Source organism: Chrysemys picta, chromosome 7, assembly GCF_011386835.1.
Source record: "Chrysemys picta bellii isolate R12L10 chromosome 7, ASM1138683v2, whole genome shotgun sequence".
NCBI lineage: Eukaryota > Metazoa > Chordata > Testudines > Emydidae > Chrysemys > Chrysemys picta.
In genome coordinates this window covers 14,060,912-14,072,386 of record NC_088797.1, presented here as the reverse complement: position 1 = coordinate 14,072,386, position 11,475 = coordinate 14,060,912, and the positions used below count along the sequence as shown (strand labels likewise).

Sequence of the window (11,475 nt, the reverse complement as noted above, 5' to 3'; positions counted from 1 at the left end):
TACCAACTGAAGCAGAAATATTTAGAAACAACAAGACACTTGCTCCAGTCTTGACATGCTTATTTATCTGTGCAATTATCTGGTTTAAAACCACTAATTGACTAAAAGAGTAAATGGGGGAGGAAAATCCTTCTGAATTTAACATTTAATAGAATAGACATTTCACAGCACCCAGCTTTCTTTAAATCAGAGTTGGATAGGCAAAATAAGAAACTGAACTGAAAAAAGAAGCTCCGAAGGAGTCAATATATTTTTATTTCTGCTGTTAAAAATATAACTTTAATAATGCTAGAGATAAGTCCAAAACTGGCAAGTAAGGTAGGTCAGAGATCTATGCTTTTTAATATCTTGCTTTTCTCCAGTAAGACTTTTATCACATTAATGGCTAAATCATACTGATTGTAAAACAGCCAAAATGAAGCAATTAGTAAGGCCTGTGACAGCCATGGAGAATGAAATGCACAAGGTTTACAATGCAAGCCAGATGGATATCTTCAATATATTTCTTATTATCTGCTCATGGTAATATGTTCAATTAAACTAAATCAGTACTACAGAAGACCATTTGAATTGCCTGAAAAAATTAAGTGTCTGCTACAAGTTTAATGAGGCTAAACAGTCATATTATGTTTACAAGTTTTATTTGTTATGATCAGTAAGTGTTTACAAGAAAAAAAAGTAATCTATTTCATTTGAGCAGCTTTTCCTAAGTGAAAAGTATTATACTTTACACTTTAATTCAGCTGCCTGAGTGTGTTGTATTCACTTGTTAAATCCTTTAGGTATCAGAGTTCAATTTAAATGTAAAAAAGGCAAGAAACAAGCATTTTTTCTCAAAGCACTTTCTGTCCAGCAATGATCATAAATTAAAGGAATGCCGTATAACAATATACAGTTGTTAACCAATTATAATAGTTAACCAATTATGGGACTGAAGCAGCTCCCAGAGAAGTCAATGGAAAAACTCGGTAGTAGTTGGATGGGGCTTTAAAAGAGGGACATGTTCAGTAAGCCATTATGCTTGCTATAATCTTTATAAAATGTTATGGAAAGTTACTGACCTTTCTCTACTACAACACAGTGCTAATGGTCCATGGCTGTACTGCTTGTCATGTTGGCATTAAGAAAACCAAAAGGAAAAGACATTCTAACAAGAACTATGAGGATGGTAAAAATCACACATTCCATGGCACGCACACATTTTATACTCTGTGGGTTACATTTTCAGCAGTCCTCCTTAATAGTGTCTGCAAAATTTGAGGGGGGAAGGGAATATGGTTCAAATGTTATAGCATGGATCCTGGGATCTGCTGTGTGACCTTGGACAATTTGCAATCTCTGTGCTTTAATTTACTTATCTGAGAAATGGAGATACTGAAATAATTCAATTTATTTTACCTCAAAAGGGTGTTCTCTGAACCATAGTCAATGTTTCCAAAGTACTTTTTCAGATCCACAGGTGAAAGGAAATGTCTAAGTATTATTAAATGCAAGTTTTGCATGCATAAAATGCATACCCCACAAATTTTGATTTCTGAAGATGATTTCTGAACATTTGACCCTACATATATGATTTGGAATGGAAATGACTCGTGTCTCAAAATGAAGATCCCAAAGTGGTCTACAATGAGACTATTCAACTACTGTATTTAGGAGAAGAAGTGAATAATAACTCACCCCAATTAAAACTATGGGGGAAATGCAGTAAGGCAACACACTGGAATTCTGCTTGAAATTGTAATACTGCTTTGCAAAATGACACCTACTGGACATCAACAACACATCTTTCACTTCTATCCAACTACTGACCAGGCTTAGCTTAGAACAGTGATTTTCAACCGGTGGTCCGCAGACCCCTGGAGGGAGGCAGACTACATCTGAGGGTCCACGAAAGGTTGTCATTACCACAGAACAGTGGTTTTCAATCTGTTATCCATGGATCCCTGGGGATCCGCAGAGTATGTCTAAGATTTCCAAAGGGGTCCACACCTCCATTCAAAATTTTGTAGGGGTCCGCAAATGAAAAATGGTTGAAAACCACTGGCTTAGAAGATCCACTACCAGCACGACAGCCCCAGGGGGCATGGCTACAACAGTTTGGGAAGGTGACAAAGAAGGATCACTGAAATGAATAACTTTCTCATTTAAAAACTTTTTTTTTCATACAGTGTATGCGTTGGATCATATTTAATCCTACTAGAAGACACTTAATTGTATCCTAGAAAATAATTGGTGTCATTGGAAACAGTCCAATTAGGAAGAATGTACTCAGTTGCAATTTTATGGCCTAACGTTATTGCTTTTGTTAATTGCTAAAATTTAGTGTTCATTACTGATTTCTAACTGTTTGTGAGTCAGAAGACAGAAACATTTTTCAATACTTACACATATTGGTTAGTTTTAACAGACTATGTGAAAATTATCACACTTTTCTTTAGAAAGTGGTAAAGAAATGCACAGAGATAGTCTCTCTACTGAAAACCAGAGTTGGAATCAATTTTATTTTTCTACTCCAAAACTAAACAAGAAAAACACAAAACCAAACCATGAATAAATCAGAGGTCAAATGTCTCTATATCCCCTGTATTTTCCCCATAGAATTGTACCTAAAAAAATCTGGATTTGTTGAAGCATGAGATCAATAGTGGGTTTAAAAAAAAAAACATTATTAAGCCAAAATTGGGATTTCTTTACCCAAAATTATTTCTTTAAACTAGTATTATTTTTTATAGAATGCTCACATCTTACATATATACGATGAGTCCCCATAAAAATGGTCCTCCACTACTTAATAAAATATTTTAAAATTGTCTCTCCCCCCCGCCTTTTGACCTTTTTAAAGTTCTTGATGATGGGTAACTGAATAGTTTTGGCCCTGATATTAGTTGACAATACATAGTGTGCCATCAAATATAATTACCAAAAACCAAGCCATAGGCAGCCCAAATTGCCTCTCTTTGATTGCTGGTCTACGGAAGCTATGCCTTTTTCTTACTGGGTATTGTGACACTGGCAAACCAGTATGACCCTTAGATGGTTGTAATCAGGACAATTCTCTTGTGTGTGGGTATCAAAGAAATGTTAATTAGACTAGCAATCACTAATTTGTTCACGTGTAGTGATAAGAATCAAGAATAATTGCTAAATGTATTTGTCCGTGTTTACCTATATCCTGTTAGAAGTTTACCAATGTCACCAAATCAGCTTGTAGATGCTAAATCCTTTTCAAGTCTCTTTAGATGATGTATGTGACCGTACTCAACCAGCCTTAAAACCAAAGATGCGTATATAATGCATGAGACTAATGATAATAACTGATGGTCGTCAATTATCCATCCCTGTTATAATGCATGGCCAGCAATTACCTTATGTAAATCAATGTACAGTATCTGGTTTGTTTGTTTATGCATGGGAAGCAGAAGGTTAACTTCAAAGAAGTTTAACAATGAAGATCCAACTTGCTGTGACAATTTCTGTAAGGAGGCTTGTCAGCCTGCCGGAGAGTTATAAATACTGGACCTTGGGCAAAATCCTGCCATCTCTAGTCTGTTGAACTTTAAACAGGGAAAGTTTAAGCCATTGGACAGAGATGTCCAAGTAACTTCTTGGATTGCCCTGGATAATTCATGCAAGGACTCTAACAGACTACAGCTAAGCTATCATTTGGGCTTTTGGATGATCTAAAGACATTTATTTGCCAACTACCAGATTTAACATCACTGGTATTATCCTGATCTACAAACTCTGAAATCAACTGTAATGTACATGATTCATTTACCCTCTTAATAACAATCTTTCCTTTTCTTTTATATTATTAAAGTTTTTAGTTCCTAAAGGGTTGGCTATGTGTGATTTTTGGGGTAAGATCTCAAGTATATTTTGACCTGGGATGCGTGTCTGACCTTTTTGGATTGGAAGAACTTTATATGTGATTTCTGGTTTTAATAATCGCAGAAGTCCAGTTGTCTGGGTGGTAAGCTTGGTGAACTCTAATGTTGGAATAACTACCAGTTTTGAGGTGACTGCCCTGAATGTGGCATTCTCAGGGGTGACCCATACCAGGCAGCATGACAGGTATATCCCCCTCTAGTTCAACATTAAGTTGCCATTGAAACTTGCTCTCTTCTCAATGGCAGAGTCAGAGAGAACTATCAGGGCTCCTGGAAATGACAGCCTGATCATACTAACTTTCAGAGTTCAAAGCAGACTTCCTGGCTGGTGCCAGGATGAACTTTTTAGGAGTTTAAAATTGGATGATGTACATCAGTCAGCTGGGAAAGAAATGTAAAGCAACTGCATGTCACAAAGCACCACCACCTCAAAACAAATCTCAGAGAGAAGAAAAAAAGCAGCAATTTATTATATTTATATGGTGAAAGACTGGGTCATAACTCACAGAGTATCTGTGAAGAGGATGCCAAGGTTCTAAAATCTTATTCTGGCAAATATGAAATATACCTTATGTCTGGAGCAAATTCAGACTTTTTTAGACAAAAATTCTATGGGGAATAATGCAAAGAGACATTTGACCAGTGATTTAGAATTCTTAAGTCAGACATTGTGGCTAATACTATGCAGACAGTGATGAAATGGTTAGAGGTAGTAAAGTATTCGATGCAAATTCTCTCCTAGGGAATATCTTCTTGATCAATAGCTGGTGAAATGCATGGTGATAAAATGCATGTGCAGTCAGTGATGGGAAAAAAAAGGGGCTACAAAAAGACAGCCCAAACACTTGCAGAAAATCTGTACTTTGTATATCCATAGGGCACAGAAATGTTGTAGTTAAAGACCTGCAAATGAAATAATATACCCAGAAAATGGTGGTCACTGTACTAAACTTAATAAATTGTCAACAAAACTTGGGAGAGGCATGTAGATATGACTCAAATTAAGCCACGTAGATTTTTGACCAACACATGATAAAGGACAAAGTTGCTGAACACAACACATTTGTTTTGATATAGTCAGCATTAATGTTTGAGAAATAGATCAGTCATGCACAAGCCAAACATTTGCTGATCTCATAATGTTAGATTTAAACTTGACACTGGAGAGCCCAAAGAAACATTATACCAAAGCACATGCTGTATTCAGCAAATTCAGCCTTCTGGTTCCATTGCATTGTACAAGCAAGAGTTTCTATGGCTATGGAACTAAATGACAAAGTATAAGGTACAAATATAAGCAGAAATGCAGACATGCTGAGGACTGAGATTTTTGTTATGAACACTCAAGCATCTTCAGTTATGGACCTGGAGTCATAGAATCATAGAAGATTAGGGTTGGAAGAGATCTCAGGAGGTCATCTAGTCCAACCCCCTGCTCAAAGCCGGACCAACCCCAACTAAATCATCCCAGCCAGGGCTTTGTCAAGCCTGACCTTAAAAACTGCTAAGGAAGGAGATTCCACCACCTCCCTAGGTAACCATTCCAGTGCTTCACTACCCTCCTAGTGAAATAGTTTTTCCTAATATCCAACCTAGACTTCCCCAACTTGAGCCCACTGCTTCATGTTTAAATCTTGCAGTTATTAAACTGGGGTGATCTGCAGATCCAGTTGACAACATGAAATCTGACACTCTAAGCATCATCCCACCATGAGAAGAATTACAATGCAAGAATGATGAGACCTATGAAAGAGTTGCAAGGGTCTGAAAACACTACTGCAATGCAATACAAAAGAGGCTCCTTCTTTTAAGCAGCCTTAGTGATATGTCTGAACCTAGGGAAAAAAGATTGCTGTGTGTACTGGAGGTAAACTAGTTGGAACATTGTTTGATGGAAATGGGATCAAACCAATCCAGTTTAAATCATTCCAATAAAGAACATGAAACAACCATATAAAGGTTCTTGTAGTTAACTACTGTAGCTGGCAAAGTTTGCACCAAACTGTTTGAAATTAATGCACCACCATGGCCATACTAAAACAAGTCAATGAATTTCATTTAAGATAAAGAACATGACACTGCTTTCCATAATATGATGGACCTTTTTGCAACCCAACCCGATTCAGTGTTTTCCTGCGTTTTTATTTGAAATCTTGACCTTGCCAAGCAGATGCTTCTATGAATGGCATTGGTGCAGTAGACCCTCAGAAAGGCTGACTAATACTGAATGTAACAAAGTCACTCAGACCAATCTGAAGAGCATTATGCACAAGCAGAAAAGCAATTCCGTCTGATTGCAAGTGTGATCATTAGTATTGGCTCGATCACCCTATTATAGAAAAATTAAATCACTTGAAGAAACACTAAATTCTCCAGCACCAATCACTTTCAGAACAAAACTTCTGAAACATGCAATATTGGATAGATGGCCAGACATTAGAAAGTAATATTTTTCTAATGCAGCAAAGTTTTGGAACAAGACACTTAAGTTCTTTTCAGCTCTGTCTTGGATGGCATAATCTTAATTGTTGAAGGTGAGAAAATAGTTATTTCACATCCACTAAAACAAGATACAAGAGTGCAAATCCACACTGGTTCTATGGGTATAATACAAAACACAAGGCAGGGACATATTGTCTCGGCCTGGCACGTGGCAGCAAGTAGACCACTTATTTCAAAGTGTCCAAACAAAAGATGTATGTGAAATGCAAAAGAGCCATAGATTGCAAGCTAACATTTGCAAGACCATTCCAGACCAGGGATGTGGTTTATGTGGGACAATAAAGCCTGTATCAATACTGATTAATACAATACTCTTTGAACTACAAGCCTGAACATTATCAAAGGTATTACAATAATCCATGAATTGTCAGATATGGAATCCCTGAAAAGCTCTCAGACAATGGAGGTAAATATTCCTCAGAGGAATTTGCTGAATTTTGCCAAACCACAGGATTTTAAAAACAGTTCATTAAATCAGTGTATCCACAAAGTAACGTGCTCACTGGGGGTGGGAGAAAAGAATCCAAACCCGAGCTGCTGGAGAAAGTGGAGGCTGTTAGCAAAGACCTCTATCTCAGTCTATTCCAGGGTGTATATCTTTGCACATTACTCCTGCGTGGAGATAAAGAGCTGAAAACCAAAGCAGCCAATCTGAGATGGATGCAAGCTAGTCTGAGACACAAACAAAAATAAAAGTAAACAACTATTTAAATCTGTTAAGCCATTCACTGCTTTGAATGCTGGCCCAACGGTAGCTGGAAACCTTCTCCCAAAATGAAACAGGTAAATAATGTAATTAGAACTTGTCCTTGCCCTAGTTGCATGTAAGTACTGGAACCATTGTTATAATCTGCTCTGGAGAGCAGAAAAATCAGTCTACAAAACATACTGACTCTATCCCTACCTACTGTGGTATAGGACACCAGAAAGTAATAAAGCCACTCCCACCAGACTGTTACTTACAAACCCCATAGATTCTCCCTTGTCCTGAACTTCATCTAGCTATTTTCACCAGGGAAAAGGGGTTGCAAATCATTACCATTCGGAATGTGTAGTGTTTTCCATACACTGAGTAGTACAAGGTGCAGTACAGTGAGGAACCTGACCCTATCCCTCCAATGTAATTACAGTTTACGAACCATTAGAGCAATAATACTTGCACCATCACTATTTCCTGTTAGGATAGTGCAAAGGCCTCTGGTGTGAAGCCATATACTCACTTGGCCGAACAATTAAACCAATATTGTTTCAGATTTAGAAGCTGTTTTATATGATACAGAGGGCTATACCAAAACAGGTATACACTGCACCTGTTTACATAGTTTGAGTGTTAAGAACTGATATGATCATTCCATTTCTCCAAAGCTACAGGACTAAATCATATTAAGAGGATCATGTATGTCAAAGTAATTTTGCCACAAACTCATGAAAGTATTTAGTGTAACTCACAGGCACCAAGATGTACCAGAAGGATTATCTTATTTTGGGAAGGGAGCAGTAGCAAGATCATTTGCATTAATGTCATTATTAGCTTGTGTACACAGCTCCTTCCTGAACCCCTGCGTGCCAGAGAAACTTCATTTGTGTATTAGTCATTGCTATCCGAGTGAGAAGGGAACTGTTGGTAATTAAGCCGTTCTGCAAGCAAATGGTATCCGACTTGTGCACGTAAACAAAACACAAAATAACACATCAGGGAAGATGAAGGAAGCTGGTCCTCCCTTAGCCATTGACAATGCAAGGCTCAGGGGAACCATTCCAGCAGGCTGCGTGCGCCCACTCTGAGAATGTGGAGTTGAAAGAGGCAGAAGACAGGAGTCAGGATTGGCAGTTGTGGTGTGCAGAGGAGGTACCTGGTTGGAAATAAGTTGCTTCTGCAGTAACTAAAGAAGTTCCCTTTCCCAGAGTCTCTCTATAGTTAATGTATTCAGCTTTGCTATTAAAATCTGAATTAGTCCTCCAGCAGCTCAGAGCTGCCACTATAAAAAGCCACTTATGTGACTACATTAAAGTACAAATAAGCCAGCATTCGACAGTATATGCCTAACACTGTTTACTCTATTTGTCATGTAAACACTCCAGTACTAAGTCTTTTTATGTCATGGAAGAATTGGAACATTTAGCCTCAGGTACAGCAAAAATGGAAAAATGACTGAAAATTAATATGTATATGCTGCATGTAAACACATCCTGTGTTCTACACATCTCCTAATAATATCTGCTGAATTGTTCCCTATCCATACAGATGCAACCCCTGCTTTTTAATGTAAAGGTCAAACCATACATGCAAGGTTTGCAAGAATTTGGGTCTCAAAGGCCAGGACAGTTTTCACTTAGAACTAACAGAACAAACCAAAAATGTATTCTGATTGGTTTGGAAAACCACTGAAGTTCAGAATTTCTGACAATGGCATGTTAATAAACAGCCCTGTGGGCACCTGTCAGAAAGTTATATTTTTAAGACATCTACTCATGCATAATACGAATATTTATTCATCTCTCTGGTTGTTTGCCAGAGATTATTTTAAGCCTCCCTGGATCTGGTGTAACAGATATTATCCTTCCTCTCCTCCCCCTCCAAATCCTCCGTCCTTGATCACCCTATATGTGACACTATTGGCATCCCTCTTCAAATTCGTGAGGGAGGGGGAAAGAGGGCAATAGGATTTAAGAAAGAGAAATGCTTATTGTTAATGGAAGAACACAGAAAGGTTAGAAAAGATGTCTCCTGATGTATGACCTTCACCGTTTTGTAATCAATGACATATGATGAGATCAAAAAGAATAAAAACATATCTTAAGGTCAGAGAACACATCAGCTGATAAATTAGTCCTTTTGTAGACCACAAAATTGAATTAAAATATGGCATTCAGAAATATTTCACCCCAACTATTACATGTGTTACTTAAGGCATAGAAACTCAGATATTTCAATGTAAAAATACAATACTTTACTCAGTCATTTAGAGTTCAGAACAGTTTTATGTGCTTTTATACTTTTTGTGGGCTAGATTCTAAAATTGTGTTCACTGTTAATATCCATGTCTCAGACCTCAGGGTATATTCTCCGCTTCACACATATGTGTAGGTCCTATTAATGTTAATGGGATCAAGTTCCTACTGAGCATTGAAGATGAAAAAATAATACTTGCTAATCTCTTATAACCTCAACACAATGTGAAGTGATACTTAAACCATGTGATCAATAAAGAATGACCAGATGCAATATATACTTTTGCATTAAGTAGCAAACAGGCTGCCTCTAATAATAATAATAAGGAAGAATTAGATAATTCTTAAATTACAAAATTACTACTTTTCAACAGCATCAGCTAAACAAAGTAATATTTTTAAATATTAACCTTTTATGAATGTACAGTCAGGGCCTGATTTGTGGAGGTGCATCTGACTTCAATTGGAGATGTGGGTCTTAGCATTTTTGAAAATCAGACCCTGTAGACCCAGGGTATGGGTCTCATCTTACTTATGCTGGTTTTACATCTGTGTAACCCTCTTCACTTCAATAGAGTTAGTTTTGATTTACATCAAGTGAGATCAGAATCAGTCCCTAAGGGTTTGCCTGGACACCATCTGGGAGCATGCTTCCCAGTGCAGGCAGACAGACATGTGCTAGCTCTGCTAGCTCATGCTAACAATAGCAGTATGGCCCATTGCAAGTGGCTTGGGCTATCCACCAAGTATGTACTCAGTGGGTTGGGCGGGTTTGAACTTGGGTAGCTAGTCCAAATGACAGCACATGCCGCTGCATCCACACTGCTAGTTTTTAGCATGCTAGCTCGTGTCTGTCTACCCATACTGAGAGGTATGTGCGCAGCTGCAGTGTAGACATAACTTAGGGGCAAATTCTGCCTCCATTGTAACCCCTCACTAGGGCTGACTAGAATCAAATTTGTCCTCAGACACGGAGCTCTTAATTATTATTATTTAAAACAGTTACAATTCACACAAAGGTGAGAAAAGTGTGCTTCTATATCTATAGAGGCAGGAGTGCTGAAACAATTTGTATAATGGGGCTGCTGAGAGCCATTGAACCAAACTGGGAACCCTGTAGATCATGAAAACCAGTTCAAGCCAGGGAGTGTGGTAGCGCCCCCAGCAGCGCTAGTTCCAGCCCCTATGTAGATAGGTTCTAATACCACTCTCATTACCATAGTATCTGGGCACCTTCTAGTATTGAGCAACGTGACTGACATCTGTCATGGATTATTCTCTCATCTGCTCCCCAGGCGGTGAAGCACGTACAGTGGAGTGTCTTGTTTGCTAGGGGTTTTGGTTGTTTTTGATAAATATACACGTTGCTGTTTATTGTTATGGGTCGAATTAAAACCCCACTGAGACGGATAGGTGTGAAACCACCCTTCAAATAGCATCACTATTAGCATAAGTCCCTGTGTCAGACAAAAGACATGTGTGAACCCACCCAGGAGCTTTTGGCCGAGTATTGTTTTGGGTGGGGATGTCTGGTGGGAGAGGAGGGGGAAAAAGTATCACACATAAACTAAGACCAGACAAGAACAGAGACAGAAGAGGCAAGAAAGCCAAGCAGGAGCGTGTAAGCACAGTGTGACTATGGACAAAGCTAAGATCTAGTGTGGCACTGTAAACCAAGAAACTGCTTCTTTTGTTCTTGGTTCCTTCTGCATTCAGAGACACAGGACTTTGTACCTTCCTTATAAATAACCAAAACTGCATCAAAGAAAATATCAGATTTCCATCAATTTCTACTTCCAACTGAAACATCTTTAGGGCCCTGAACTTTGACCAGGTGCTTGGTTGAAAAGGGGCAACTTTTTTTTGTTAGAGAAGGCAAAGTCAAAGAAAGGAACCTTGCACTTGGAGCAGAAGCAGTGAGGTTTATGATGGTCCTTTGTTCCTGGAAGAGTTCATTCCATAGTCTTGGACTGGCCCCCAAGAAAATTTCTGTGTCCCACTTGACCTGGCTATGTTTTGGGTAAGCGTTCTTCTCACATACTGCACCTAATGCCTGACAAATGTCTCAAGTCTAGCCCTGGCGCTCTTCTGACTTGAGATTGACAAGCAGGGTTAGTTGTATGGTGGTTTT

General features: G+C 38.4%; 1 protein-coding gene across 24 annotated transcripts in view; it reads right to left on the bottom strand.

The window, feature by feature from the left end:
• CNTN4 (contactin 4) overlaps positions 1 to 11,475 on the bottom strand; it is a 657,650-nt gene that overhangs the window by 58,015 nt on the left and 588,160 nt on the right. The window lies entirely within an intron of this gene.